Here is a 20,364-nt window from a genome sequence, read left to right as displayed (position 1 = left end):
GATTTTATACAGACCTCCCGCTACAATGCCTGACTTTCCCAAAACCTTTGCTAACTACATTGCGTCTCTGATCACTGACTATGACAAAGTAGTGATTATAGGCAACTTGAACTACTGGGCCAATGAGATTGGCGAGGGAAAATCTTCCAGGGAGCTTTCCGAGTCCCTTACTTGTCTAAATCTTACTCAGCACATTGACACCCCCACCCACATTAAGGGCATACCCTCGATTAAATGTGGTCAATCAATGTCAACTTGACCAACCTGGCAGTACAATCCTGCGCTTGGTCTGACCACTAAATTATCAGTTTTAATTTGCTTGCTCCCGCGCCGAGTCCTAACTCCTTTCATTGAAAAAGCACTTTTAGAAACTGGAATAGGGTTTAGCTGGGTGAACTAGTGGAAACTCTGTCTAGGAAGCAGCCGGTATCAGAAGGTAACCCAGTTAACTGGGAGAGCGAGATCGCCGACTGGCAAAGGAAGGCCTTTATTCTCCATGCTCCTTTACCGACCAAAACCTACTGCCCTAGGCAGCATGAAGCCGCCAAATGGTTTAACGAAAATCTTAAAACCATTTAACTCCAAGTACGCCAAGCCGAGCATAAGTGGAGGAAAACCTACAAAGCGCAAGACAAACTTGATTTCACCACCAATCTTCATCAGTATAAGAAGGCTATACTAGAGGCTAAGAGAGCCTTCTTCACGAACAGGGCACTCGATTCCAAAAATGGTTCAAAAGAAATCTTCAAGATAGTAAAAGAACTCTCTAACCCAAGCCGTGTGACCCCTTCCTTTTTGCCTAGTCAGGTAATTTGCAATGACCTGAACTCCTTTTTTTTTTTTAGATAAAATAAAGAAAATTTAAAAATCCATTGCCCCTACCAACTGTGGCTCCAAAATTAACATAGACATCCCCAATCATTGTGTTCTTAACTCCCTACCCTTGATGGTTAAGAAATGTTTCTTGGACCTCGTAGTTTAGATCAAATCAGGCTCACCTAAGGAGGACTGTCCAATTTACGTCTCAAAAGTAATTTATCGGTCCTTCCCTGAGATCTTTTTCAAATTTCTGAACCACTCTTTGTCTCTTGACATTGTACCACTTGCTTTTAAAGAAGCAGTGGTAGTTCCCCTTCAAAAAAAGCAAGGTGTGGACCCCAATAAATTGGAGAATTACAGACCGATTTCTCTTCTTCCATTCCTGGCAAAAGTATTGGAGACCCATGTGGCCACTTGCCTCAGCTCTTTTCTGGAAACCACTAAATTCCTGGACAACCATCAGGCAGGCTTTTGTCCCGCATATTCCACCGAAGCAGTGGTTCTATCAGTACTAGATGACCTCAAGGGACAGGCCGACATGGATCACACTCAGGCCATGATCCTCCTTGACCTGTCTGCGGCGTTTGACAGCGTGAACCACAAAATTTTGTTGGAGCGCATTGCCACAGTGGGTCACGGGGGCTCTGCATTAGCCTGGTTTGGCTCATTTTTGGAGACCCGTAAACAGTCAGTGTGGCTATCACCCTTCAAATCTAGAATGGTAGACCTGAGCTGTGGCGTTTCTCAGGGCTCCTCCCTTTCGCCAATTCTGTTTAATATCTATATACGCCCCCTGATCTCAGGTCTACGTCAGATGGGTGTAAAAATCTTCAACTACGCAGACGACATGCAGCTTATTTTAACCCTTGACAATTCTACAGAATCTAAGGACTTTGCCAAGAGGGCTATGCTGTATGTCAAAATGTGGATGAATGAAAATCAGCTAAAGTTGAATTCAGAAAAAAACGAGACCATTGTTCCCCACAGCAAACCTGACTATTGGACCCCCTCCTATTGGCCCCCTGATCTAGGTATGGCACCCACTCCTAAATCTGCAATAAAAAGTCTAGGTCTTCATATTGATGCTGACCTCTCCATGACCACCCAGATTAGCTCAGTGAAATCGGTATGCCTTTTCCAATTGCGCAAAATCAGACGTTTTTTCAGTAAAGAGACCATCACTCAAATCGCTATAGCTCTAATCCTTTCCAAAATCGATTATGGGAATGTCCTCTACATTGGACTCCCACGATTCCAGAGACATCGCTTGCAGATGATTCAAAACCAAGCGGCAAGGATCATCTCTCTCAAGCACAGGCGGTGCCATATTATCCCCCTGCTTAGAGACCTCCACTGGCTCCCAGTGGAGCAACGAGCCTTGTTCAAAGCTGGTTGTATACTCTTCAAAGCTATCCATGACACCGGCCCAACATTCATTGTCTCTCCGATTAATCAACATCTACCCAAGCGGAATCTGAGATCCTCGCACCAGAACCTTCTGTCGGTGATTAGAATCTGTTGCAAATGGGTCGGCAGGACTAAGTTTTCCTTCTTGGGTCCCAAGATCAGGAATGCATTCCCTGCTTCCCTCAGGCTTGAGGGAGACTATCTCTGGTTCAGAAAACAGCGAAAGACCTGGCTTTTCACCGTGGCCTATAATTAGTTGTCTCAGGCTTAAAGCTGCACTCTTCTATCACTTCTACAGCGCCAAGAAACCTGTTGGTGTACGTGCGCTATACAAATGCCCATGCAACATAACATAACATGTTGCCATAAAGAACGAGGACTTGGAGGCACGCAGTCGCCGCACCAATGTGCAAATTTTGGTTGTCCCGGAGTCCTCCAATACAGGAAGCATGAACATACTTGTGGAAACCTTGCTCATGGACGTATTTGGTAAGGAGGCCTTCACCCCCACTTTCCTTGTTGAGCTAGCTCACCGATCTCTTGGCCCTCTTCCCAATCCGGGATGTCCACCGAGACCTATCATTACCCGAGTTCTCAACTTCAGGGATAGAAACACAGTGCTCAGGCTGGCGAGGGAGCAGGGATCCATCTCCTGGCAGGGTTCGACACTAAACAAGGGGTCTATGCAGACATGGGCCATTCTCTGGGAGACCTTTAAGGCCTACATGCGAGGAGTCTGCATCTCCAAGCATTCTGGGGTGCTTAAGGCCAGGAGAGGAACGCTAGCTTGTATAGAACAACAATTAGATACACTGGACAGGGAAATGGTGGAGCAACTGGATCCGTCTCGGCTCCGTCATCGGCTGTTGCTTATACGGAGTTTAGGGAGGCAGCGGCACGTGAGATCCTTTTTCTAAGTAAATATGCCACAGTAAGGCAGGGGAGGGCGACAGGCCTGAGCGTATGTTGGTGCAGCTTCTAAACCCTCCAGCCAGGAGGGCTTACATCACCAGTATTAGCACCTCAGCTGGGCAGATCCTCACGGGCACCCCTGACATCCAGGACGAGTTTGTTGCTGTTGGAACAGGGGGTCTCTAGTTGGCTGAGGTAGGTACCTTAGTCCAAATAGGGACCCTTGCTTCTAAGTCTGGGAAAGGAAGGACACCTTCTCAGATAGACACAGCTAACCCCCTCGGTAGCTTGGCAAGAGCAGCCAGGCTTATCTCGAAGGCATGTGTAAAGTATTTGCAACCACGCTCTCAGTGACCCAGTGATAACATCACAAATGGACTCCACACGAGTTTCATAAAAAACAATTATATGTAAAGATATACGATGAGACCACATGATAAAATCCAACATATGCGTATTTGTAATATTTCACCCTGCCGGGTATTAGGCCAGCAAGCCCTTGTAGGAATAATGCAATTCGTAATGCCACAATCAGGCAGTTCGTAATGCAAAAATAATGCAATTCGTAATGCAACAATCAGGCAGTTCGTAATGCAAAAATAATGCAATTTGTAATGTAACAATCAGGCAGTTCGTAATGCAAAACTAATGTACCCCGGCACCGATCGTCGTGCTGTGGACGGTCTCTATGCCATTCTTACTGACTCGTGGTCAGCTACTGACAAAATATGTTCCCATCACGGTTTTGATGGAAAACAAAGTGCAGCCCCACACTCCGGCCCTGGTACTGCCACTCCTTGGCAAGTACGGGCTGTGATACGGACTTGAGTGAAGGCACGAACTGCAAAGATGGGAAATGCCGAGAGTGTTTCTCTAGTAGCCCACACGCCACCCCGGGCGGTGACACGCACACGCTCGCTGAGCGTTACCTGGGGGGTACAATCTCACTCTCCTCTCCTCGCTGCTTGGGCCTCCGATGCGACTTTGTTGATACTGGCCAGTGGAACTCAGACCCCCAACGGTGATGGTTCGAGGTCTCTCCTTGGCAAAGGCAGGCTTGGGCCGGCGGCGGTGAATTTTCACAGCTCCTCTGGGGATGCCGGTCCGGGCCGATGACAATGATGATCGCAGCATTTCTGGTCACGCTGTCAATCGAAGAAGAGAACAAGACTGCTCCGCTCACACAGTCACGGGCAATTTCTCTCGAAGGTCTCAGGCTGCAGGATGGCACATGCACACAGCATCGCTGAGACTCACTTGAGCTCTGGGTGCACACGATCACAGGACAATCCCCTCGATGGTCTCACGCTGCACGAAGCACACGCACACAGTGTCGCTGAGACTCACTTGGACTCCGAGTGCACACGATCAGAGGGCAATCCTCATGAAGGTCTCAGGCTGCACGAAGCGCGCACACACACAGCTCCGCGAGGCTCACTTGGACTCCGAGTGCACATGATCAGAGGGCAATCCTCATGAAGGTCTCAGGCTGCACGAAACCCACGTCGCTGAGAGTTTCCACAAAAGGGAGTCAGCTCTCCTCGGCCCTTGGGGACAAGTTACTTCAGGACACAGCATGCAGCAAAGTCCTTTCAAGAAGGGGAGACACATTGCACAGCAAAGTCCCTTAGACGCTCTTTAGTTAAATCAGTAAACTGCAGGGCAGCCCCAGAACTCACAGCAAGGGTCAGTCCATCTCTTCAGTCTCTTCAGCTGTTCTTCTTCCTTGGCAGATGTTCCTCTTGACAACAAAGTAGTTTCAGTCCTTTTCAGTCTTGATCATTCCAACGTTCAGGGGTTTCAGATCTCATACTTATACGCCTAAATGTCTTTGAAGTCTTTGTGTTCAGCGGGGCACTGACCCTGTCCAAACCAGTTCTGGGTGTCTGCCTGCCAGTGACACCTTCTTCCTTTGATAGTGGGGGTCTGGATCCTCAATCACTCAGCAGGAGGTGGAACCATTGTTTTATGGCAGCAGCCCAGGCCTCTTCACCTCCAGGGGCTACTCCTCCCCGCTACACTCCAGATGCAAGTCAAGCCTGTTGCTGTCTCACCTCCTCCCCTGGGTCAAGACATTCCCCAGAGCCTATTTGTTAGATCTGGGGGTCTCTAGTTGGCAGAGGTAGGAACCAATGTCCAAATAGGGACCCTTGCTTCTAGTCAGGAGGGGTATACACTCTTTGGATAACCCCTGCTCACCCCCTTGGTAGCTTGGCACGAGCAGACAGGCTTATCAAAGGCAATGTGTAAAGTATTTGTACCAACACTCACAGTAACACAGTAAAAACACCACAAATGGACTCCACACCAGTATAGAAAAAAGTATTTTTATCTAGACTACACAAGACCAAAACAACAAAAATCCAACATACACTGTTCCAAAATAAGATTTTAAAAAGAGTTCAAGGGTTTGCACCAAAATAATCCAACCTGTTGATGCGACAAAAGTTCCAAGTGGCAACTGCAGCGTCAGAAAACAAGCGATGCGGCACTCCTGAGACCCTGGGGAGGCGATGTGACGACCCTGCTACACGCAACGGGCGGGTTGAGTTGAATCCCGTCTGTATGGGGAGAGATGCGATACCTTGTATGGATTCCGGTTTGCAGGTTCTCCGGTAGGGCGCGTCTCGCACAGGCACGATGCAACAATCTTCGGGGTGGCAAAGATCTTCGATGCAGTGGCGATGCGTGGCGCAGCGTTGATCCTCTCTGTCTCGGCCCCTCAATGTGTTGGCACTGGACTCTGCGATGATGTTCGCGGCGACTGGATGCGGTATGCAGGCAAGTGGTGGGACGGATCTTACAGCAAGGACAGGCTCTATGACGATATCCACAGTGACAGGAATCTTCCCGCACTGGGGCGATGACGATTGACGCGTCGGGTCTTGCAGCGGCAACAGGCGCTGCGACAATCTTTGCGACAACGAGAATCTTCTCGCACTGTCGACAATGCGCTCCACAAGCGAACGATGCGGGCAAAATTGTGGATCTTCTTCTTTTATTCTTGTCCAGCTCCCCAAACAGCAGCAAACAACCTCCAGAGGCCACACAACTGGATCAAGCACTCTAGGCAGGTCAGAACTCACACAGCAGAGTTCAGGGGGCAAGCTGGGGGGTGAAGTCCTTTTGTTCCTGGGACTTGGACTTCTTAACAGGACGCCAGCTCTCCTCAGGCCCTTGGAGATCTCTTCAAGCGCTCCGCAAGCGAACGATGCGGGCAAAATTGCGAATCTTCTTCTTTTATTCTTGTCCAGCTCCCCAAACAGCAGCAAACAACCTCCAGAGGCCACACAACTGGATCAAGCACTCTAGGCAGGTCAGAACTCACACAGCAGAGTTCAGGGGGCAAGCTGGGGGGTGAAGTCCTTTTGTTCCTGGGACTTCTTAACAGGACGCCAGCTCTCCTCAGGCCCTTGGAGATCTCTTCAAGCAGGGGACACTGCAACAGCAACGGCCTTCCCCTCTCCTTGGCAGAATAGCAACTGCAGGTCAGCCTACGATACACAGCAGGGCAGTCCTTCCTCTTCAGTCTTCCAGCTTTTCTCCTTGGCAGAGGTTCCTTCTTAATTCCAGGATGATCTAAAGTGCAGGGGTTTGGGGTCCTGTAGTTGTACCCCAAAAAGTGTTTGATCCCTTTGTGCAGGAGGGCCCTGAGCCCGATCCTAACCAGTTCTGGGTAGTTCCTGCCAGTAGACACCTTCATCCTTTGAGAGAGAGGGGAAGGGTCGTCCGCCGCCCAGCAGGAGGTGGAGCCGGCATTGTGGAAGGCAGGCACAGCCCTCTTCAGGCCCAAGTGCTATCCCCTCCCACGACTCAAGATGCAGATGGAGCTTTTCAGCCTAGTGCTGACTCACCCAGCCTCCTGGAGCCACCCCAGCCCCTATCACTCACAAACCAGACAGTCAATTCACAAACAGGCAGAAGCACATAGAAAGGTCAGACAATAAAACAGCCATTTTATAAAAGTGCTGTTTTCAAACACAGGATTTTAAAAACATTTCCCAAAAGATGGGTTATTAAATTCTGAGTTCAGGGATACCAGACTTCAATTTTCTATCTTGCTCTTACGGTAAGATATGCAGGTAACCATTATACACAGCATTCCCCATTCTAGCCTATGGGCAAGATAGCCTTTCAATAGTGAAAAACGAAATTGGCAGTATTTCACTATCAGAGCATGTCACCCACACTAGTACATGCTCTACCTTTCACATACACTACACCCTGCCCAGGGGGGTACCTTGGGCCTTCTATAGGGGTGTCTAATATATACAGAAAGGTAAGGGGTAGGCCTGGCCAGTGGGGACACTGGTCAGGTCAGTATGGCTGTCATGACACCGTTACGCCATCCAAGAGGTTGGAGCAATGCTCCTTAAGGAGCTTATCCCTCATTAAAAACCCACTGCTGTCCCGTGCATCCTGCACTCCAGTGATTAATGTAGTGTTGTGATGTTGACAGATATTACATACTGATAGGGTTTCGTAGTTGTATAGGATATACTTTTGATCACTAGTTATTTGGGACAAGTATAGCTGTTCAAAAAGCAAACTCATGATTTGTAAACTGATTTGTAGCCACAGACGTTTTCACAAAGACCCGAGAGCTTACTTTGCTCTAAATCACAGTTACCGGCAAAGAAGAATGGAAAGGGGCGACCACTCGGTCCCCCCGAACGTATGGATGGGTGCCCTGAACCTCCCGGGAAACCATTCTGGGCGGGGTGGGCGTAGCCCGGCTGGTATGCCCGAAGCGGCGTAGCCGGGGCGCGCCTTCCCCCGCCCAAGAGGGGTTGTCCTAGACACCTCAACGGAAGACGACCACGCCCCGTAGGCGTACCGGTGACGGGTACACGCCCTCCCGCAGAAGAATAAAGGAGCGGGAAGCCAGAGGAGCGTCCTCTTGTTCCTCGGATCGGAAGGCTGCACCCACTCGTTGCCCGTGAGCCCTCGACGGAACAAGCAGCAATTTTGAACTTGGTAATCCTGTTTTTTCTCTTTCAGTTTCGAGGGCTCACAGATTTCAGGACCTCGTGGATCGACCAAGGGCGGAAGACTCGAAACCATGCCTAGCAAGAAAGCAGGAAAGGGTTCCGAGACGGAGAGGGTGTTACGCCTGTTGTCGAACCGGATGGCTTGTATGGACCGAAAGCTCGGACAAGTCCAATCGCTCGGTAGAGGTTTAGCGGAGGTGAAGAAGCAATTGGCCGCATTGAGCGACCCAGGTCAGCCGAAAAAGGTAATAGGCCCGGCCTTGCCGGGAGTCGTCCCCGGGGTAAGAGGGAAGCGGGTCAAAGAAAGGGCGGTGTCGGGGGGGGGTCCCGGTCCCAGAGGTACCCCCCATCGCCCCCCTCGTACCGGCTGATAACCCGGTTCAGAAACCAGATTTAGGCCAGCCGATCCCGGTGGTGATCACCTCGGCCGAGGATGATGAAATGCCCCCAGAATTGGCCGCACAGTTGACGGCATGGCTCAAAACAAAGGTGGGGGGCACAGTGACCCCGGGAGATTCGGCCGAAGAAGCCAGAGTATTAATAAAGCAGTTGCGGCAATCAAGAGATGTCGCAAAGGCGAGTGTTCCTCTTGTTCCCCCACAGGTGGCACCTGGAGTACCAGCAGCTGGTCAGGAAAAGACGGCGGCAGCAACGGCCGATCCGGGTAAGCTCGCATTGCCGATGGCGGGGGAGGGCTCAATACCCTCAAGGCGGGAAAAGGTTGCACAGCACATTCCCATGGCCACGAAAGAGTTAATATGGGGAGACAAGTATGTCAACATGTTTTCATTGTTAACTGACCATCGCGAGTTGGAGTATGCTAAAACGCAGAAAGATTTGTGGCACCCGAGTGTCTGGCGCGCCAAGATGGCCGAGTTCAGGGTGGACGAGACAGTGACGAACTGGGTTAAGGCCTTCTCTATATTTACCGCAGTGATGGGGGAACGTAAAGCCGAGGTTATGACTGAGTTGATTTGCTATCAGAATCGCATTATGGATTTCTATTCAAAGTATGAGGGGGAAGAATGGAAAGGCTATGACATGAAATTCCGTAAAGCAAAAGAATATGATGCTTCTTTGTCTTGGGATTGTTTGGACTCGGTGTCATGGCACAAGCAGCTCCTGCCAGGGGCGACAGGTACGTCCTCGCCAGGCGGGAGCGGGTCCGGAGTGGTCCGCCAAAAGCCCGGGGTGCCCTTTCGAGCAGGCACAGGTGGGGGCTACCAGCCTAGAGTTGGCGGGAATGGCGGAAAAGGGGGGGTCTGTTGGGGCTTCAATAGAGGCAACTGTAACAGATCGCAGGGGACATGCAAGTTTAAGCATGTGTGTGCCGGCTGTGGGAATTCCTCACACCCGGAAAGTGCATGTAGATCAAAAATTAGCGGGACGGGGGGTAAAGGCGGGTCTAAGCAGGAGTGAGGTAGACTTTTGTGACCGATTGCCTACACCCGTTGATCTCATGGTTATGATTCCGTGGTTAAACAAATACCCTGATCATGTATCCGCTGGGGTGTTGAGGAAGGGATTCTTACATGGCTTCCACATCCCGGCGGGGGATTTTCGGGGGAACTCCTTTTGTAGAAACCAGTTATCGGTACAGCACAACCCAGGCGTGGCGGAAAAGAAAATAGCAAAAGAAGTCAGTTTAGGGCGAGTGGCTGGGCCCTTTCGTCGCCCGCCGGTGGCTGAGTTCATCTGTTCCCCGTTGGGGGTTGTCCCGAAGAAAGACCCAGGGGAGTTTAGACTCATACATAACCTTTCTGCTCCTAGGGGTTCCTCGGTGAATGATGCCATTGACCCAGAAGTTTGTTCAGTACGATATGCATCGTTCGACGATGCCGTGGCCATGTTGAACCGCCTGGGCCCTGGGGCGCTGATGGCGAAATCTGATATCGAATCAGCGTTCCGGTTGCTTCCGGTGCGCCCGCAGGATCAGCGCCTGCTAGGTTTTGCATTTCAGGGAAGTTATTACATGGATAAATGCATGCCCATGGGTTGCTCCATTTCTTGTGCGTATTTTGAAATGTTTAGCTGTTTTTTAGAATGGGCATTCACCGAGGCTACAGGGCATAGACATGTTATGCATTATCTGGATGACTTCCTGTTCTTAGGGGCAGCCGGTGATACGAACTGCGCGCAGGCGCTGTATGATTTCTGCATCCTCATGAGTGAATTTGGAGTCCCATTGGCACCAGGTAAGACGGTCGGACCATCTACTTCACTGGAGTTTCTGGGAATTGAACTCGATTCTGTGGAGGGGTGTTTCCGATTACCGATGGAAAAAGTGGTCAAGTTTCGGGCTTCCTTGATGCAATGCCTGAGTGGGGAGAAAGTGACCCTGCACCAGTTACAACAAACAGTGGGCCAGCTTAATTTTGCCTTGAGGGTGATGCCTATGGCCCGCCCCTTTTCGCGCTCTATCGCGCAAGCTATGGTAGGTCTCAAAGAGGGTCACCACCGTACGAGTCTGTCAGGGGAGGTTCGCCAGGATATGCGTATTTGGTTGGCATTTCTGGCGGACTTCAACGGTCGAGTCGTGTGGAACTCCCCGCCAGAGTCTTCAGATGAACTAGGTCTATGGACCGACTCAGCAGGGAGCGTGGGTTTTGGCGCCATCTTAGGTAATCGATGGTCGGCACAAACATGGCCAACATGGTGGCACTCCAACGGTCTCACAGGTAACATTGGGTTCCTGGAGTTATTCCCCATCTGGGTTGCTCTGATGATATGGTCTGACGACTTCAGGGACCGCTCAGTGGTGTTTTGGTCTGATAATATGACTGTTGTCGAGTGCATTAACCAACAGGCAGCACGCTGCAAATTGATCTTGAGATTGTTGAAAGAAATTGTGCTGCTTTGCATGAGATTGAATGTACAGTTCAGGGCGAAACATGTGCCAGGTGTACTGAATCATGCGGCTGATGCACTCTCTCGTTCACATATGCAGGCATTCAGGGGTTATCTACCCACAGCGGACCTAGAGGCAGCACCATTCCCCGAAACAATATGGCTAATCGGTGCCCCGGATTACAAGACCTCGTGGCAGCGAGTTTAGCCCCCAGGACAAGGAAAGCATACGAAGGAGCGTTTCGTTCCTATTGCACATATTTGGGTCCCACAGAGAGTCAGAACTGGGGTCAGGAGGAATCCTTCCGGGGGTACTTGGTAGCGCTGCACAGAGAGGGCCGATCAGCGGCAACGGCCAGTAGGCATAGGGCGGCCATTTCATTCATGGCCCAGGTACACGGCATGAAAGACCCTACAGGTTCCTTTTTGGTGAAAAAAGCCCTTCGCGGCTGGCAGCGCCTTGAGGGTTGCAAGCAAGATACGAGGCACCCGATTGGCTTAGACAGACTGTCTCGGCTTTTAGCAAAGCTGGATGAGACGTGTTCCTCCCATTTCGAAGCAGTTTTGTTCCGGGCAGCGTTAACATTGGCATTCCATGGGGCTATGAGGGTGAGCGAACTTGTCGCAAGGAACAAGAGAGATATGGAGGGAGGCTTGTGCAGGGATCACATCCAAATAAGGGGTGATTCGATGGTGATCGTGATAGCCAGGTCCAAGACTGACCAGGGGGATATGGGAAACAGTGTGGTCGTACAGCGCAAGCGTGGGTCCCCCATCTGCCCGTTGAAGTGTGTGGAAGACTATTTGGCGCTAAGGGCGGCCGCATGGGGGGGGAGTTTGCTCCGACACAAGGATGGCACTCCACTGACGGGATTTCAGTTTCAGAGGGTGCTAGCACTGTCAATCGCTGACGCGGGCATGGACCCGTGCGATTTTGGGACCCACTCCTTTAGGATAGGGGCTGCTACTGAGGCTACAGCCAGGGGTCAGAGTGCTGAGGAAGTGAAACAATTGGGCCGTTGGTCCTCGAATTGCTTCAAGAGGTATGTGCGATTGCACATGTTGTGAGTGATCAATTGACATGCACTCACGTTTTCTGTCTTTTGTTTACTTTACAGTTTCGCGAGTTTCGCGATATACTTTTGATCACTAGTTATTTGGGACAAGTATAGCTGTTCAAAAAGCAAACTCATGATTTGTAAACTGATTTGTAGCCACAGACGTTTTCACAAAGACCCGAGAGCTTACTTTTCTCTAAATCACAGTTACCGGCAAAGAAGAACAGTTCAAGACGCATACGCACGAAGGGAAACGTGCGCAATGTGTCAGCTGCCGTTGGGGTGTGGCACTAGTATAAATAGCCACACCCGACTTTACTGAGACGCTTTGCCTTCCTGTTTGTTCTGAGGAAACTCACCTGTCTGGCTGTCCGGAGGATCCTTCAATTAGGCGGCGTCCCTGAGCGACGGAAGCAACGAGAACCTTCATCTTCACCTTCAAAGCTACAAAGAAAGAAACAATGCATTACTAGAGTTAAGTGAACGATTTATTCTATATTAATGCAGGCGCCCATCGCAAGCAAGCAGCAACTAAAGAAACAGACTTACCTGGCATACATCAAAGACCAAAGACATTTTATTTGCATCTTGACTAAGAACATTCTGTTTCCTGAAAAGAGAAGATTTAAGAGTTTAAAGACTTTAATCAATGAATGCTTTTGTGATTCAAAGAGTGTAATTGTTGTTATATTAGAATGCTATTTTTCTATATTTTTCTTGAATATTTTAAAACACTAATAGGTTGTGAAGAAACAAGATCAAGAGGGTAAAAGAGTAAGTGACATAGAAAATGGAATGCGCAAAATTATAGTTTTAAGTGACAATTCCTTGATTTAGAAAAAATCTGAAACTTATTCTACCCATTTACAATTGCATTTAGGAATACAAAACTCTCCATAAGACATCGCTCTCGATCTCCACGAAGACTACCAACGCTTACTCCATCATCCTTCATAACGACAACACGGACGCAACGCCTAACTTCAGAAGTTGCACGTAGGCTCCTTTTTGAGTTAAAGTAAAGGAGAACGACTGTAGTGTAGAATGACAGCGAAAACAGTCTAGAGGAGCTGAGATTACAAAATTCTTCCTTGTTGCTTCGCAGAGCGACAATCAAGGAACGAACCAGTAGCGTCCCCGATACGGCCCTCCTCCCTAAATTCTATTTAATTACCTTAGTGTTTTAAAAATTACTGGGTGTTACTTACAACTGAGGGATGTTGGTCTATAATGTCTCTGCGAAATCTCCCTGCAAGCATCCTACAAGTAAGAGTGCTTGCAAATCTGACAGAAGGCAAAGCCCACGAATATCATTTCGCCCAGACATTATGGATCCAACTACCTCAGTTTCCTTGCAAGACATAGTAAGTATCTTGACTGACATAAAATCCGAAAATGCCACCCTTACAAGGGCTATCACAGCCCTACAGACTAGTATACACAGTCCTAATGATCCAAGCCCTGATACCTGGAGTTTTTCCGCCACTCAAAAATCAGTGCTGAAACCACCAACATTTCAGCCAGGTATGCAAAACTTACATTCAAGTTCTACAAATGCTCCTACTCAAATTCAGGTTGTGACTCCAGTAACGGTTCCTTTAGCACAACCAGAATGATTTTATGGGGACAGCAATAAGTTCACAATTTTTTTGAATCAATGTAACTTACATTTCATAGCTAAACCCACAGCCTTCCCTGATGCCTCATCTAAAATTGCTTTTATATTATCGTATTTAGGAGGAGATGCAGCCCTTTGGTCTGTACCTATTGTAGAACGAAACAACCCAATTTTATATGATTTCAGACAATTTAAAAATACTATGTCTTTGTTCAGTCTGCAGATCACGAATTACTTCATCTGAAACAAGGGTCATCAGATTTATGACATTATATTTCTCAGTTTAACAGATTAGTCATAGAAGCAGATTGGCCGGAAAGTAAGAGGGTTTCTCTTTTTTACAAAGGCTTGAGAGACGAATTAAAAGACATGATTACACAAATTCTTGTTCCTCCTGATGACATTGAGGAGTTCATAGATTTAGTAGTTAAACTCAATCACCGTTTATCGGAGCGTAAGGGTGAAAAAGGGAAAACAGAACATAAAGTGTTCTCTTTGAAAGACAGGATTAGCGTTAAAGTTGATCCTACAACAAAAATGGACCTGGGAGAACTGATGCAAATTGGTTCTATAAAAGGACCCCTCTCTAAAGAAGAGAAAGATAAAATAAGAAAATAAATCAATGCCTCTATTGTGGCAAAGCAGGTCATTTTGTTAAAGAATGCCCAACACGCCCAAATAAACCTAAAGATAAAATTACTGATGCAGGTTTAGTTCAGCATTCGCAAAACTGACGTGCTTGACAAAACAAGAGGTCAGTTTGTCGAGTGAATTATCTAGCTTGGCCTCCATAACTCCAAATTTAACTTTCCAACATCTTAGTATCAAAATGTCCTTGCAGTCTCACTCGAAAGAAGGACGACTCTGGTCATTTGACGCTTTAATTGACTCAGGAGCCACAGGCAATTTTATTGACACACACAGTTTTTACAAGAATTAGATCTAAAATCGGAACCCAAACTTCACCCAGAAGTAGTCAAGAGCAGTTGACGGTAAGGAGTTATCTTCTGGACTCATACAATATCATACCAAGACTCTTCCTATGACATGTTCTTCCATTCATAGAGAATATATCACATTTTACATTATAGATGCTCCACAATTCCGCCTTATTCTAGGAATTCCATGGCTAGTTAGGCATAATCCTAAGATCGATTGGGTGAAGAAAACAATTTTGTTTAATACGGAATTATGTCATTCTACTTGCTTACAACATCAGGTTTCAGAACTATTAGTTCAGGATTATGATTTTCCAATGGACTCAAAAAGTGTATTATTATTGAAAGGAGTCCCAAAAGAATATTCAGATCTCATTGATGTATTAGATATAAAAAAGGCCAATACCCTACCACCACACAGGGATTTTGATTGTCGAATTGATTTAATGCCCAGAGCTACTTTGCCATGTAGTAGAATATATGCTCTCACCGAAAAAGAAAATGAACACCTGAGAGACTACCTAGACGAATATTTGGCCAACGGTTTTATTCGACACTCCAAATCGCCTGTATCTCCCCCCCTTTTTTTATTCCCAAAAAAGCAGGTGAATTGCGGTCGTGTATTGACTATCGCGCACTAAACAATGTGAAAAAACAGATACCCGCCCCCTCTTATTCCAACTATGTTAGATCAGTTAAAGGATACTACCATTTACACCAAATTGGATCTGCGAGGAGCTTATCATCTGGTGAGAGTCCGAGAGGGTGACGAATGGAAAACTGCATTTCGTACCAAATTCGGCTTGTATGAATACCAAGTCATGCTTTTCGGACTCTGCAACGCTCCAGCAGCATTCCAATTTTTTATAAATGGGGTCTTGAGAGATTTTTTGGATGTCTGTTGTGTAGTGTACATAGATGACATTCTCATCGATTCAAAGAACACTACTGAACATGAACAAGAGCAATTCTTCAACAGCTTCTAAAAAAATCTCTATTCATTAAATTAGAAAAAAGTATCTTTCATACTACAAAAGTAGAATTTCTTGGTTATGTTTTAAGTCCAGAAGGATTTGAGATGGACCCAAAAAAGATTCAGGCAGTTCGATTGAATTTGTTTTACTGTGGAAGGGCTGGGCCAGAGTTTTTTGGGATTCGCTAACTTTTATAGACAATTTATTTGTAATTTTTCTCAAATAATAACACCAATCACTAGATTATTACGAAAAAACGTAAAATTTGAATGGACAAAAGATGCTGAACAAGCCTTTCAAAATCTAAAAAAGCAATTTACTTCAGCACCTATCTTAATGCATCCTGATCCTTCCAGCCCCTTCATAGTTGAAGCTGATGCATCTCAATTTGCCATTGGGGGCATTTTGTCTCAAAGACATAAAGATTCTGGTCAGATGCATCCAATGGCATATTATTCGAGAAAACTGACTCCCACAGAACAAAACTATGCTATTGCGGATAGAGAGTTATTAGCCATAAAAGCTGTGTTTGAAGAATGGCGCCATTACTTGTTAGGTGCTAGACATCCTGTGACAATCAGGGGTGTGGAATTTTTAAAATAATCTACTTGGCCAGGGGACAAAATGCCACTGGGATCTACATGTCCTGTAAAATCTACTTCTCCCACCTACTCCCGTCCCTACATCAATTGTAAGGGCTGACAGAACATTTAATATATTTTTGATTTATTAATCAATAAACAATTATACGCTTTGCAATCATGCTAAAGTAAAACTTGACAAGTGATATTATCCCTTTAATAACCCTTGTAATCTTTAGGCATATTGGGTCACTATTGATGCAAATTGGCCCCCAGCCTCCAGAATGCAACGGGCTGTTAAATGAGAGGCCAGGACTGGAGCTTAGACTCGCTGGTGGTACTGATAGCCATATGGTAACCTTATTCCAGCGGCAATCAGCTGCCAGGGTTTGCCAAGGTGGCGAGCCGCCTCTAGGCTGGGCGAATGTTAAACCTCACACCCATAGAGTGAGATGGGAAGGGTGTGTGAGAAATGCCACTGAGGTGTCACTGTTTGAGCTGGAGCCCGTCTTTTGAAAGACTGTGGCAGTTCTTATGTCAGGGTGTCCTCCCTACAGCCTGGCTTGGGACGAGTCTAGGGAGGTAGGGGTGTTTGCACTAGTGTGCCAAGGCCCAACAATAGCGCCACTGTGCCACCGGAAGTGGAGCGGGCTAGCAGGCGGAAGCTTGTAACACATGGGGTTAGCTACGGGAGAGGGCCTGTTTACGTCAACCCACTCAGCCAACCACTTCTTGCTCGTAATGAGCATCACTACGGTAGGCCCTTCCCAGTGCTTAATTTGTGATAGGATAAGTGCAGGGGCCCAAGGTGCTGTTCAGAAGCCAGTGCCAGGCATTATCACAAGTCGGGGTGCCCAAGGCTAATACCAAGGGCGCCAGGTCTTGAATCCACCTCACGCCCCGCCCCCTTTCATTCACCACTGTCACTCTGGATCCCCATTATTTCACTCTTTCAGGGTCCTTTCCAACAGTTTTTACTTGTTCACTGTTTTCTTCATCTTTGTCTTTTTATGTTTTATCCTCACTTGCTGTGTGTGAAAGTCTGAGGAGGAAAAATAAGAACAATCCCCAAAAATGGGTGCGGTGGGGCCACTTGCCATCAGTGTTGAATTGGGATCACAGTTAGGCCCGGGCAGTCCTGAAAAATGTCCCACATTCCAAAATGGTTAAAATACTTTTAGAGTTTTATATAGTGTGAACTCACATCTACCCCCCCTCCACCACCCCCGTCCTTTCCATGTGGGGAGAGGGACACAAATAACCCAAGGAGCTCAGCTCCCATGCCAGCTCTAAACAACCGCCCACCCTAACTTTCCAGAACTCCTCCAAACCTGTGTCCTCTGCAAAGCGAGTGCTAATGGCTTCCCATCAGCAGCGCCTTGAGGCCTCAGTCGCACCTGGAGGGAGCCAGGAGGCGGGGACACCTCGTGCTGTGACAGAAAGAGAATCTTCTGCCTCTGACAATTAGCCGCCTGGGGGTGGGTCAGCCTCATTATGTTTGTAAACCCTGTAATAACAGCTGTTTAAGGTGTGCACTTGAAGTAGAGACCATGATTGCCCTGGCTGATTGGACTGCTTAGTCCACCCTAAAACGACCCACCAACTGGCCTCTGTAACAGGCCCACCGGCCCATTTCCAATTTCCCGCCATGCCAATCTGAGCCAGCCTGTAACCCCGCCTCAAATTAAGCACTGACGCTTGCTTCCTTGGAATAATGGGAAGGAACTTTAATTCGTGAAAAAAGACATCTGTTCCTTGGCAGGAATGAAATAGAAGTACCAGGACTAGAGCTCACGAGAGATGGGGCACCAGAGGACAGAGGGGCAAATAGTATCGAATAACCTTTCCTAACAATATGGTGGGCAGAGTCAGCCTATTAATACGCGACTGCCCTTACTCCAAGCTGCCAAGTAGCTCGTGTCAAGTGTGACCAGATGTCACTTCAACACGACGTTTCTATTCATGGGTTTAACTTTTATTTATCCTAGTTAACAGGTGTGTAAGTCCAATTAAAATTGTACTACAGTTCCTAGAATGCACCGATATTTTAAATCAAAACCTAGAACTGGAAAAATTGTGTCATGGTGTGGAGTCATCTGGTCACCTTACCTATGCCCTGTGATGCATTTTAGTCCGTTCTATGCTGGGTTTAACCACTGAGGTGTGTGCAGGCTTTAGTGCCCATTTGTGAGCTTTGCATTTTGCCTCCACTGACTGGTTTGCAGTAATTAGCCCCCGGGAATGCCGCTGTGTTGCTAATCACCACTGATGTGCGTGATGTCAGTTTTACTGCTTTTCAGTGCTTTAGGTCACGGGATGACAGGTCACTACCGACAGCTTCTCTTATTTTCCATTACGGAGGAGAGGGGTGGATAAGGGGGGTGACGAGGCAGGACTGGAATCCTCTAAATTAAACAGTGGGGGCATGGGAAGGGCAAGTGCAGATACGGCGAGAAAGATAACCCTCGCACCCACATACAGTTATTTATTTAATGCATATTTATGAAGCGCGGACTTTACCTGAAGGTGTCAGAGCACTGTGCAAGAGAAACAGAATCAGTTACGTTACATGAGAGAACTGTTACAGGAATGGAACAAACAAAAGAAGAAAGCCAAAGAATCAAAACAACGCGGGCAACATAAAAGTCTCTTAATCGTGTTACTATACCTTAATTAAAGAACGGCTCTGAAAAGCACAGATGACGTGACGCACAGGCAGGACATCCCGTGGCTGAGGAAATGTCACACTAAGGTGCTGGACACGGGCTGGTGATGCTTGTAGTCTGCACACCAGCACTCCCAGGCAGTAATGCAGAGCGCACACACTCTGCCGGTCTCCGACCTCAGCTGCTCTTCTTAAGTGCTGCAGTCACTCGCCATGACACCGGGAGAAGCATTGCACACCGACCTGCTCAAAGGCACCGTCTCACCAGCCTTCCTTTTCGTCAAGTTTGTTGCAGCATGCCTGGCGCGAAAGGGGCGTTTGAATCTGCTCTGCGCCAACCAATTAAAAGGTGCAGTCAGCACGGCTACGGCACTGCTCCAATAGCAGCGATTAGGTAAATATGCGCCCGCCCTTCCTGCAGCCACAAGGACGCATCACTCAACGCTTTCCATCGCAGCAGGCAGTAAGTTTCTATTAATTTTAGAGCAAGTTGGTTAGCAGAAAATACACCTTCTTTGAGGTCACTATGGCAGCGCTTATTTTCAATATAGGCAGCGAAATGTAAGGTTTCACGGCGGCGGAGGGCTACAAGCTACCACTTTCTGAGTGACTCCCCCAACCAATCACTGGCTAGGCTCGAGCCCAGTCATGGGCTGCTAGCCAATTAGAGGCCTCTGACGGGTCTCTGGCTCTCTACCAGCCTTTCTGATTGGCTGTGGGTACTCTGGGCCTGTATTACTTACGTGATTTAATGTCTACTTGTCCGTCGGACGAAGGAGACAATAAATCTTCTTGCCCTTCACAAAAAACAACATGGCTCGGGCGTCGGGCGATAGGATTCCCCCACCCCTGGACAATGTATACAGACCATAGAAATCTACAGAGTTTACGTTCTGTAAAAGCTCTTACTCCAAGACAATTACGTTGGACACTTTTCTTTAATGATTACAATTTTGTAAATACTTATCGTCCAGGAAAAAAAGAGAATCAAAAAGCTGATGCCTTGTCACGTATTGGAATTCCTGACGAAAAAGGCTTCTTACCAGATGTTATTCAACCTATATTATATGATCATTGTTTTCAAATTGGAGCAATTCATACTGATGTTGTAGATGATATCAAAAAAGAGTTACAAGAAAAACAACTACCAGAGTGGCAAAAGCAGTATCCTTTATTGCAAGTAAAAGACGACTTGTTATACATGAATGAACACATTTTTGTACCCACACCATTCTTACAAACTAAAGTAATACAATTACGTCATGATACTTTGATATCTGCACATCCAGGCATAACAAAAACTTGTCACTCAATTAAAAGAAAATTTTGGTGGCCATCCATGTTATTGGATATACAAAAATATGTTGAGACCTGTGTCATCTGTATTTCGAACAAACCACAACATCAAGCACCTAGTGGTCTTCATCTCCCTCTTCCAATATCACCTCAGCCTTGGCATACAGTTTCTTTAGATTTTATAGTCGAACTCCCTAGAACAAAAGATGGTTTTACCACCATTTTGACCATAGTCGATCATTTTTCTCGGATGGCTCA

General features: G+C 47.3%; 1 long non-coding RNA gene across 1 annotated transcript in view; it reads right to left on the bottom strand.

The window, feature by feature from the left end:
* Nucleotides 1-20,364, bottom strand: part of LOC144773724 (uncharacterized) — a 113,725-nt gene that overhangs the window by 24,786 nt on the left and 68,575 nt on the right. The window contains exons 5-6 of the long non-coding RNA XR_013600056.1: nt 12,584-12,644; nt 12,394-12,478 (exon numbers count right to left, since the gene is read on the bottom strand). This is a non-coding gene — a long non-coding RNA (uncharacterized LOC144773724). The remainder of the gene's footprint in view (nt 1-12,393; nt 12,479-12,583; nt 12,645-20,364) is intronic.

This window comes from Lissotriton helveticus, chromosome 8 (assembly GCF_964261635.1).
Source record: "Lissotriton helveticus chromosome 8, aLisHel1.1, whole genome shotgun sequence".
NCBI classification, from domain to species: domain Eukaryota; kingdom Metazoa; phylum Chordata; class Amphibia; order Caudata; family Salamandridae; genus Lissotriton; species Lissotriton helveticus.
Note: the sequence above shows the minus strand (reverse complement) of the source record. Positions and strands in the feature narration are given on the sequence as shown.